The sequence below is a fragment of the Macaca mulatta genome, chromosome 5 (genome assembly GCF_049350105.2).
Source record: "Macaca mulatta isolate MMU2019108-1 chromosome 5, T2T-MMU8v2.0, whole genome shotgun sequence".
Classification (NCBI taxonomy): Eukaryota; Metazoa; Chordata; class Mammalia; order Primates; family Cercopithecidae; genus Macaca; species Macaca mulatta.
In genome coordinates this window covers 29,795,604-29,807,570 of record NC_133410.1, presented here as the reverse complement: position 1 = coordinate 29,807,570, position 11,967 = coordinate 29,795,604, and positions in this window count along the sequence as shown.

The following is an 11,967-nucleotide window of genomic DNA, read 5'->3' as shown; positions in this document are numbered from 1 at the left end:
ATGAATGGCAGCAGGCAATGGGAGAGAGCTTGTGCAGGGAAACTCCCCCTTATAGAATCATCAGATCTTGTGAGACGTATTCACTCTCATGAGAACAGAATGGGCAAGACCTGCCTCCATGATTTGATTACTTCCCACCAGGTCCCTCCCACAACATGTTGGAATTCAAGATAAGATTTGGGTGGAGACACAGTCAAACCATATCACTATGTACTAACCCATCCTCCTACTGGTCATTTCTGGGACAATGTTTCAAATAAACTACTTTCATTCAAATCTGTTGTTTCAGGGTCTGTTTCTGGGGGATGCTGAACTAAGGTTGAATCTATGAGACTATGACTTCTGGTGAAAAGCTGATAGTGTCAGGTACTGGCATCTTGAAAATATTTGAAAATGAAGAAAATATTTATTTCTCCTTTCATTCATTGATTCATTCTTTTTTTAAAGTAAATGTTCAGTGTATTTCTTCAAGTTCCACACAGTCTTCCAAATAACAGCTCTCCATGTTTAGTGAGAGAAGAAGAACCCTGAGAACTCCAACTGCCTATCAGTGTGTAAAACTTTCTTGTGACCTCACTAGCTCTGACCACCCACTGGCTCAGAATCAGGAAGTGCAAACATTTTTATGAAAAAGTATTCCTTATAAAGACCTTTCTTCTCTCAGCATTTACTGCTTCCTTCTCCACACCCTACTGTTAGTGGCCTCATGAAGTGGTTCTTAACTAGAAATAATTTTATTCCCCAGAGGACATTTTGCAATGTCTGGAGATGTATTTCAATATCACAGCAGGGAGGGGATGCTACTGACATATGGTGAGTAGTGGCCAGGAATGCTGCAGTTTTAGTCTATTCACCACCGTATGTGAAGCAGGTTTGCTAATTACCAATGCCAAAAGAAGACTCCCATTTAGTGGAGAAAAGCAAAGTTCATCACCGTGCCAACCACCAGAAACGGAAGTCCATATACTTATGGCCACTGCATCCTGGGCTACTGTTTTTGTTCACCATACACTGGTTACATATTTGTCTGAGCCTGTTGAGATATAACACACTCACACATAAGTTATGCAAAGCAGGTTTATTACTTAGAGATAGGCAGCAAGAGACATAAATCTTGAATCCTTTGGAAGCCCGTCTCCCAAGGTGCAAGAAAGCTGCCCAGGAAGGATGAACTCTTATCTGTGCTTGCTCCACTTTGGACCACAACTAAGGGACTCTGAATGGCAGCCTACCCTAGGTTATATATTTCAGGGACCACGTAACTCACTCAGTGAAGCTTTGAAGAAGTACATCCTACTTCTAGGAGAGAGAAGATCAAAGCCAGGGTGGCCCCAGGGAGTTACTCCCTAATTCTAGATGTTGCATTTCCTAAGAAGGACAGTAACAAGTCCTGTTCTGTTCTAGGCATCCCTCCTTATCTCAGGATGTTGCAGTCTCAGCACATTCCACAGTTATTCTTGAGAAGTACAAGTAAGAAAATGGGGGAGGAGTTAGGTTATTCCAAAGGCAACTGAAGAAGTACCCTGCACCATAGACTTGGTGTCTTGTAAACAACACAAATTTATTTCTCACAATACCATAGATTGGGATGTTCAAGATCTAAAGGCCTACAGAATCAGAGTCGATGAGGGCCTTCATCTCACTGTAACCTCACTAGAAGGAAGGGTGAGGAACTATTCTGCAATGTCTGGAGATATCTTTCACTGTCACAACAGAGAGGGGATACTACTGACATCTGGTGAGTAGTGGCCAGTGATGCTGCAGTTTTAGTCTATTCAGGCTGCTATAACAAACCACAGCCTTCTCAAACAACAGCCCTCCACGTTTAGTGAGAGAAGCAGAACCCTGAGAACTCCAACTGCCTGTCAGTGTAAAACTTTCTTGTGACCTCACTAGCTCTGACCACCCACTGGCTCAGAATCAGGAAGTGCAAACATTTTTATGAAGAAGTATTCCTTATAAAGACCTTTCTTCTCTCAGCATTTACTGCTTCCTTCCCCACACCCTACTGTTAGTGGCCTCATGAATTAATCCTATTCATGAGATTTCCACTCTTAGGACCTAATCACCACCCAAACCTCCTGCCTAATACCATCATATTGGTAGTTAGCATTTGAATACATGACTGAACACATGATTTTGGAGGGTGGGGGACATAAACATTCAGTTCATTGCAGCTGCTAAATATTCTCCAATGCACAAGGCAGCCCTTCATAAAGATGAATTATTTGCCCGCCCCCCCTCCCCCCAATATCAGTAGTGCTGATGTCAAGAAGCCTTGAGTAGGGAAAGATGATATATCAACCTAAACTGACCTCTTGAAGAAAGGTGATCAGTTATTTATTTTTGATACAAGTTTTAGTCCCTCACATAAGAATAATAATTTTTGATAAAGCAGTTTGGTCTACTGCAGCTCTCCCATAGCACTTTCTGCAAAGTTGACAGTCTTTACTTGCCCTGTCCAATATGGTAGCCACAAGACCCATGTGGCTAGTAAGCATTTAAAATGCGATTAGTGGGACTGAAGAACCAAATTCTAAAGTTTATTGATTTTACTAGTTTAAATTTAAATAGCTATATGTTGCTAATGACTACCATATTTCACAGTGCACTTCTAGTGGTTAGATTTCAGAGGCTGGAATCAGAGCAATCCTTACTATGCTTTTTACTTGTCCACTATACTACCTTGTGCTTTAAAAATTTTTTTTAACAGAGCTTGCTTTGTCACCCAGGCCGAAGTGCAGTGATGTGAACACAGCTTACTGCAACCTTGACCTCCTGGACTCCAACGATCCTCCTGCCTCAACCTCCCAAGTAGCTGGAACTACAGGCACATGCCACCCTGCCTGACTAATTTTTGTATTATTTTGTAGAGACAAGGATTTGTCATGTTGCTCAGGCTGAACTTGAACTCCTGGGCTGAAGCGATCCTCCCAAAGTACTGGGATTACAGGCGTGAGCCACTGCACCTGGTCATGCATGTTTTTAAAACTCCCTAAGCTTTTGTTTCATCATCTACAAAATGATGAATGTTTTATGTTCATCACAGCACTATTGTAAGGATCAAAGAAAAACCATATAGTATAGCACTTGCATATATCTATGTTCAATGAATTATTATTAGTAGTATGTGAACTGTTATTCATTTAGTGAGACTTTTCTTTACAAACCGCAGCCAGCCTTAGAAACAGGAAGTGGAAACCAGATAAAATAGCCCACTCCCTTCCCGGAGTACTGAACTCTCAACCCTTATTTATATTAATGTATCCGGGTTTAATTATGGATCTCTCTCTCTATCTATCTATCGAATCAATTTGCCATCCATCTATCATTTTTAACTCTGTACTGTCTATTTCTAACCTATCCACATATAGTTCTCCTTTATTTGAACTTTATGGTTGAATCACACTGCCAGGGTTGTTTACATTCCACCTAATTGTGATTCTACACACTTACGCAACTGGCATGCGTTTTGAATCCTTGGCATAAATCCTTCCCTTTTCCTCCTCCTGGCACCTGCTCCCGTGGAACAAAGCCATTGTAAATTTTTTTTTAATGCAAACTGACCACAACATTTATGGATAGGACTCTAGAAAGGCTGTTGGAGAGTTTCATTTAGAGAGAGAAATTAAAATGAAACTTTTTTGAGAGTTTCTCAAAAATACTGAATGCTACTTGAGTAAAAAAGGGTCACCATTTTAGTTAATTTGAAATATACCTACTTCATATGAGTTTTATGTAGCTCATATAGTGCTCCCATTATTCAGAAAGCAAAGGGAACAAATGATCATTCGGAAGGCATCATAAAAAAGTATTTAAAAATGTGTAATGGTTTAGCTTTATGTGCACATTTATTAGCTTGTCTGTGAGTTAACATACGAGAGAGAAAAAAATATGAGATGAAGAGTCTTTTTGCTTATTTGTTTCTTTTGTGGGAAAGCATGAACCGCAGTCTTGAGTAACAACAGTATGTCAATTGATTTAATTCAACAAACATCAATAACATCAGGCCTTCTTCAGAGTAAGGAATCTTGCAAGAATGATGCCCTTAATACCTGAGTTATAATAAAATAGCATATCTCCATGATACACGCTCATGCACAGACACACACAGATATGCACAAACTCATACACACAAACAGACATACCAAAGTGTACACATAGGTGTATTTGAGTACATAGTACAATAGAAGAAGGAATATAAGATTGAAAGAGACACAGGCATTTTTAAAAGTCAACATTGGACAAATTTCCAGCAAATTTTCACCATCTTGCAAATTTCCATAAGGGTTAATATTTTAGTTTTAAGATTTAAGATAAGTTATCTGTTGCTTTTTAAAGAGAGAACATTTAGAATTATGGCCTTCTTAGTAAAAGACAACTCAGGGGATGCCTGGCCATGCTGGGACATTGTGGGTGTCACCATGCTTAATAGTTGCTATAGGAAAAGGAAAATGTTTAGCATGTAATGCACACAATCAAAGCTATTGAGTAAAAGGCAGCATTTGCTATTCTTTAGGAAAATTGGCAACATCAAAAATACTTATTGTGCATAATTAAAACCAAGGAAACACGTTATTGGTTCCATTCAGTTTGTTCCAGGACCAAAAAAAAAAAAAAAGCATAGAATTAACTGCATTTGTAAACACTTTATTTCATAATGAATACTGCAATTTTAAAAGACGGCCCTTTAGCCAATTTTTACTTTTGAATCATTGCCATTGTTAATCAATTATCCAAATTGTAATCAAAACAAGACATTTTTACTGAACTTTTATAATGATGTGGGCATGCAACTGGATGTATTCTTTAAGTTTGAAGTTTTTTATAGTCAAAAAAATTTAAAATATTTTTAAATTAAAAAATTTAATTGTGGCAAAATGCATATAACATAAATGTTACCATCTTAACAATTTTTAAATAGATATTATTTTTAGCGCAATTTTGGGTTCACAGTACTATTGAGCGAAAGGTAGAGATTTCCTGATACTGCCTACGCCTAAGAAGAGTAGGGAGCACAGCCTTTACAACCATCAACATCCCTCACCACAGTGGTACTTTTGTCACAATTGATGAATCTATATTGATACATCATTATTATCCAAGGTCCACAGCTGACATTAGGGCTCAGTCTAATGGTCTCTTTTTAGAAGGGCCCTGATTCTATTGTGAGAGCTCCATACTCATAACCTAATTACCTCCCAAGGACCCCACGTCCAAATACTATCCTGTAGGGGGTTATGGTTTCAACATATGCATTTTGAAGGGACACAAACATGCAGTTCACATCACACTTAAAGAGACTGAGTGTGGCTGCTGTCTGTCACTAGAGCTGTTCACCAAATACTCAAAACTCTCACTTCTGGCACATGATAAGCTTGGTTTTCCTTTCCCCTTGAGGGTAGATATGGTCATGTGGGTTTTTTTGCAATGAACGGTGAGCAGATCTGACATATGTCACTACAGGGAGATGCTTCATGAGCCATTGTGTATTTCATGGTCTCTCCTTTTCTCTTCCATGGCAGCTGACATTAGAGATCACGACAGCTTTGTCAGTGAAAAGAGCAATGAACAGAGCCTTAAGCTGCCCCGTGACACACATGTAGTGTGAAGATGAAATAAACCTGTGCTGTTTTAAATAACTGATATTTGGGAGTCGTTTGCTAATTGCAGCCAAACCTAATCCATCTCAAGAAAAACAACTAGTAGGGAAGGGCACAGGCTTTGCTCAAAAGGACTTCAAACTATAGGTGGGAACCATAGAAATAATCAAACAATTACAATTGGATATGAAAAATGCTCTGATAAAAAAAATACAAGAAGAATTGTATGGGTGCACAAAAGAGAGGCATTTAACCCAGACGAGGAAAATTTCCTGAAGGGAGGTAACACATTAGATTATGCTTGAAAGGCAAATAGAAGTCAGTCGGCTAAAGAAAATGAAGTCAGAGGGGCAACATGCACCCAAAGGTGAGAATTACAAATTTATCATTATGCTGCAATGTAAAAGGTAATGCATGAGGTTCAAATAAGCAGAAGTGATGTCTGGGGAGGATAAGTTGATGGCACCCTGGCTTGGAAAGGGATTCATCCCATGCTTTGAAGGTTGTATATTACTTTCTTCGGTGCCTTCCATAAGCAATGAAAAGATGATAGGGGAGTGAAATAATCAGTTATAATATAGTTTTAACTTTGGACAAAAAGAAAATGTTATACCCACTCTGACTGGAGTTATGCATAATGTAAGCACGGAGCATTGCAAAGTGATACGTAAGAACAGTTATGTGAGTACAGTGTAAAACATCGGTAAATAGTATGGTCTACTTAAAATGTTACTATATAGTTGGTTCAATTAAAGGAAAATTTAATATAATGGTCTGTCTAGCTAAGAAAAATAAACTAATTTTTTCCCTGAGTCTTAAAAACCTATGGGAAATGAAAATATATGTTTACAAAATGCAGTTAAAGAATTGATAGGAAAGGACTTATTAAGATAAGCAGCACAAATGGAGTTGAAATAAGTTGTGTTTCGCTCTCTTTCTAGGGTAATTAACTTATACCAAAGACAGAATAAATATTTTAAAAGGCTATATTTACAGATTGGAAACACAGAGTAGAAAATAAAAAAGAATGAAAAAGAAAGCTTTGTAGAGGGAATCCTAAAGATGTACTTCTAAGTTTCCTCTCCTCTGGTTAATCAGACATGAATCTGGCTACTGCTGTGAAGGTACTTTGTAGATGGAATTAAGATTACTAATCAGCTGACCTTAAAATAGGGAGATTATTGTAGAATATGCAATCCTCAAGCCCTTAAAAGCTGAAGAGGCAGATAGGAGAGAGAGATGGAGGAGTGTTGTGACAAACCCCTATTAACCTCAGTAGGGAAGGCAGCAGGTTCAAGAGGCCAAAGAAGAGACCAGAGCCAGCACGCAAGACATCGGGTTTTATTAAGGAGTTATATGTGGGGGAGAGAGTCCAGTGGTAGTGGGCTGGACAACATAACTGCAGGGCCTAGTGGTGGTGGGCTGGGCAGAAAAACTGGGAATGCATGCAAACAGTTTATATGTCAATTTCACTTAACACCCTCCCCTTAATGACCTCTACGTGGCAACCCTCCTCTATGCCAAAACTCAGGGCCTCAGTTTCCTGTATGGCCTGTGCTGCACGGGACAAACCAGGGCCTCAAATATTCTTCATAGACAAGGAACACGTCTCCTGGATTTCCTAGCTTGGAACACACATTCGAGTGTGTCTGCCATACAGGGTCCTTGTAAGAGTAGCTTAAATTGTTGTTACAAGGTGTATTTACCCTACAAGAGGAACAAGTAAGCATAAAAGCAAGCCAAAAAGGGCAATCAGGGAGATCAGAAACATGAGAAGGACTCAACTATTTATTTTTGGCTTTGTAGATGGAAGAGTTATGAATCAAGGCACGTTGGAAGCTTCTAGAAGCTAAGAACAACCACTAGCTGAGAGCCTGCAAGAAAAAGGGGGCCTCAGTCCTACCATTGCATGGAACTGAATTTTTCTAACAACCTGAAGGGCTGTAGTAGATAAGGCTGTGTAAGACTGTAGCCCTGTCAACATTTTAATGTCAGTCTTCTAAGACAGGAAGACAATCCTGCTTGAGTCCACCAGGTTTCTGTGCTACACAGCTGTGAGATAATACATTTGTGTTGTTTCAAGCCACTAAATTGTGGCGATTTGTTACAGTAGCAATACAAAGCTAACCACTTGTAAAAGAAAACATGAAATAAGAGAGTAAGAATAAAGTGAAACACATGTTTCAGTCTTTCATCAATGAGTAGTAATATATTGTAGTGATGAAAGCTGTGGAATCTGGAGCCAGACTACCTCAAATCAAATTCCAGCTCCCTCACCTGCCACTTGTGAGGCCTTGGACAAGTTTCTGTCCCTCAGTTTCCACATTAGTGGAGTGGGGATAATAGTAGCTCATTATAGAACATTATAGGGTTTTTTGGATTATTACATGAATCATTATCTGTACGGTTCTTAGAACAGTGTCTAGTGTGAAGCAACTGCTGTAAATATTAATTATAATCATTTAATTTGAATTAGTTAAACTTTAACCCATAGTCTTTTATGTATGGGCCAAGAGCTAAGAATGATTTTTGTAGAAAAAGTTTTCAGATCCATGGGTTAAGTTCACCTACTGAAAAGCAGACTTTCAGATTAGATAAATAAAAACAAAAATGTAACTGTTTACCCAAAACACATCTAAAACAAAATGATACTGTAATGTTGGAAATAAAGGGCAAGAAGAGAATTACCAGATATATGTTAAAGAAAAGGAAAGCAAGAGAGCAACTGAAGCAATGATGCTAAAAATGAAATATTATTTTATGATAACACTATAAATGGCTACAGGAGGATTTAAAATATAATATTAAGTCATACCAATTAAACTAGCAAGGTAGTAAGTCAATATAACTTTTGATCAATAGATTTGACGAGAGTCCAGGTACAAATCTGTGGACATGTCAGGATTTACTTGCATTTTAAAAGCAGAAAAGGGGAAAGAGTGGGTTAATTAAAGTTGAAAAACATTTTGAGAAAAGAAACTATATTAAAATGTACCTTTTACAATGCAGAAAAATAAATATTAGACCAAATAAAAACTTATAAAAACTTAAACACAGAAACAAATGATAAACATATTAGATGGTGTTTAAGGAAGACTATATTTAAAACTTTGTGGTAAAATTCGTACATGTTACAAAAGAAAAGTTTGATAAAGTAAGGAATGCTGGTTTGCTAAGCAGGCTGTCATATTTATACATGTATTTAATTTGAAATAGTTAATTTCAAAGTTTTATTTCTTATTATAAAAGCAATATGTAATTATTGAATAAATATTAGAAAATACAAAAAAAAAAAACAGTTACACAAACATAAAAACAGACAAGATAGCACTACCCAGAGTCAACCACAGTTAAAACCTCCTTTTGTATTCTTTTAAAAATTTATTCTTTGTAATTTTCTTTGCATCTATACATTCATATACAAAGTTTATTCCAGTGGATTGGATTCAAGTGTGAATAAGAAACATTAAGTACAGCAGTATTTTAAAAATATAAAGTATATATCTGCAACATTTGAATATTATAAGTTTTATTTTGTTCATATTACAAATTTGTTAAATGAGGCTCAGGTATATAAGACTGAATGACCTCAAATCGCACAAATTGCAAAAGTATGAAATACATCTCATTTCACTAGACATAATGGGAGTTACAAACAGACATCACAGCATAAGAAAAAAATATTCTAACAAGAAGCCCCTCCAGCAATGGAATGTGGTACTTATGGGATTTTGTAACTACAATTCTTAACCAATTTTGGTGGTTTCAGATTGAAATTTTCATTTGAGTAAAATTGGAGGTGTTAGGTTTTCTTTTTCTTTCTTTCTGTCTTTTTTTTTTTTTTTTTTTTTTTTTTTTTTACTATAAAGGGATGCAGTCTGGTATACTGAAAGGATCATTATTATTGCAACTGTGCATTTTTAGATTTAAATTTGATTTCTAACGTTTGTCCATATGCTGTTGGTCAAATTACTTCAACTCTAGGTACCTCGGTTTACCTTTCAGTAATATGGGCATAATAACCTTTTCAAGAAGTTTGTGCTGGAATTGAACAAGAATGTAAGCAAAATCATCAGTCACACTACAGAAGTCTATTATTTTCCTGTGAGGGAAGAAATCAGTAAGCTTGATGTTTATGCCAAGCATATTTGTTCCTAGGTTACTAGCGTACCGGAAAAAGCAGTCCTTTTCTTTTTCAGATCATCAAATTTTAAGATTAAAACAAAAAAGAGAAGACTCTCAGTACTGCTGCACATACACTTAGGAAATACACAAGTATCGAATGGGTGGGTGTACTGCTAAAAATGCTTATTAATTTTATAATAGCTTATGTGTGTGCACTCAATATGCAAGTTCTTTCTCTGAACATTTATGTCAGGTTCTAGCTTGCCCAGCTTTTCAGTCAGGTGGGGCTGTAACTATTTCTGGCCAATGGACTACAGGAAGTGGTATTATCACTTCTCAGTGGAAACATTGAAACTCCAACAGCCTTCCTCTTTTCCCACTGTAAGGTTTAAGGAGGCCATTTGTTTTAGATGGTGCAGAAAGCACACTGCAGTGCCTCTTTCAGCCGCGGTTCCCGAGTGACTGTGCGGACTTATCCTTTGCTGTTTCACAAAATGTTTACTCCGAGTGAAAAATCAACTTTCTTGTGAGAAGGCACAGAGATTTTGGAGTAAATCTATTACCACAACACCTAGATTATCCTTACTAATAATAAATTCAAGAGCATAAGTAAGGGGTAAAAAAATAATTTCAGGTCAACTAATAATTTCAGATTAACTCCCATCATTTGAAAACCTAGATCGCTTCTTGGGAAGGATTTTTAGGCTCAGCAACAAAGATCAAAATGACCTAATTCTGAGGTCTTCCATTGGTGTAGGAATAGGAAATGTTTGCATGTCTTGAAGCATTTCCCTTATCTGATATAAAGCTTTACTTACTTCTCTCAACAGATTTTTAAAGAAAAAATACTTGAGATTAAAAAGTAATGTAAGTTCTTTGGGATAAAATAAATAAATAAATAAATAAATAAATAAATAAATAAATAAAGTAATTCCAAACAAGAAAAAGCAACTGAGATTCCATAATCTGGAGATAATCATAGATGTGTCAACAAAAAGAGTCAAACTCTGTAAAATATTGGAAGAGATTTATTCTGAGCCAGATATGAGTGACAGATATGGCCCATGACACAGCTCTCAGGAGAACACATGCCCAGTGAGGTCAGGGCACAGCTTGATTTTATACATTTTAGGGAGACATGAGACGGCAATCAATTGCATTTAAGAAATACATTGGTTTGGTTTAGAAAGGCGGGACAACTCAAAATCAGGGAGGTGCCTCCAAGCTATAGATAAGTTTAACATTTTCTGATTGACAATTGGTTGACTTTGTCTAAAGACCTGGGATCAATAGAAAGGAAATGTTCAGGTTAAGATAAAAGATTGTGGAGACCAAGGTTTATTTGAAGACATATAGCTTCTGCCCTTAGAGACAAAAGATGACAAATGTTTCCTATTCAGACCTTTCAAAAGGTGCTAGACTCTTACTTAATCTCTTCAGGATTGGGAGGGCCTAGAAGAAGAAAAATATAGCTATGTTAATAGAGATTTTTTTACTTTTTATTATTTATTTTTTTGAGACGGAGTCTCACTCCATTGCCCAGGCTGGAGTGCAGTGCTGCGATCTCGGCTCACTGCAACCTTTGCCTCCTGGGTTCAAGCGATTCTCTTGCCTCAGCCTCACAAGTAGCTGGGATTACAGACATGCACCACCATGCCCGGCTAATTTTTGTATTTTTAGTAGAGACGGAGTTTCACCATGTTGGTTGGCCAGGCTGGTCTCGAACTCCTGACCTCAGGTGCTCCGCCCACCTTGGCCTCCCAAAGTGCTGGGATTACAGGCGTGAGCCACCACGCCCAGCCCCGAGATTTCTTACAGATGTACATTTTCCCCCACAAAGGACATCTTGCAAAAGGGCCATTTCAAGATACGGCAAAGAAACATGTTTTGGTGTAAAATTTTGATTTTTTTTGGAGGTAAAATTTTGATTTTTTTCCTTGTCTCATAATGTTATTCCAGAGTCGGGTTGGAAAGAAAGTCACACTATACAGGGTTAAATAAAACCATCTGATAAGAACTTATCGTTTGTAGGGCATGACTCCCCAGACCCCTTAGATTGGAATTTGGGCAAAATTAAAAAATTATCAAAGCTTAGTACCCAGGTAAATGAGCTATTAGTGGATACTAATGGGGTATCACCTTCCAGATATATTTTCTAAATGTTATATAGTCACACACATACAAATATGTACACACATTTAAACACACATTCACCATATAAGACATATTTTACATATCG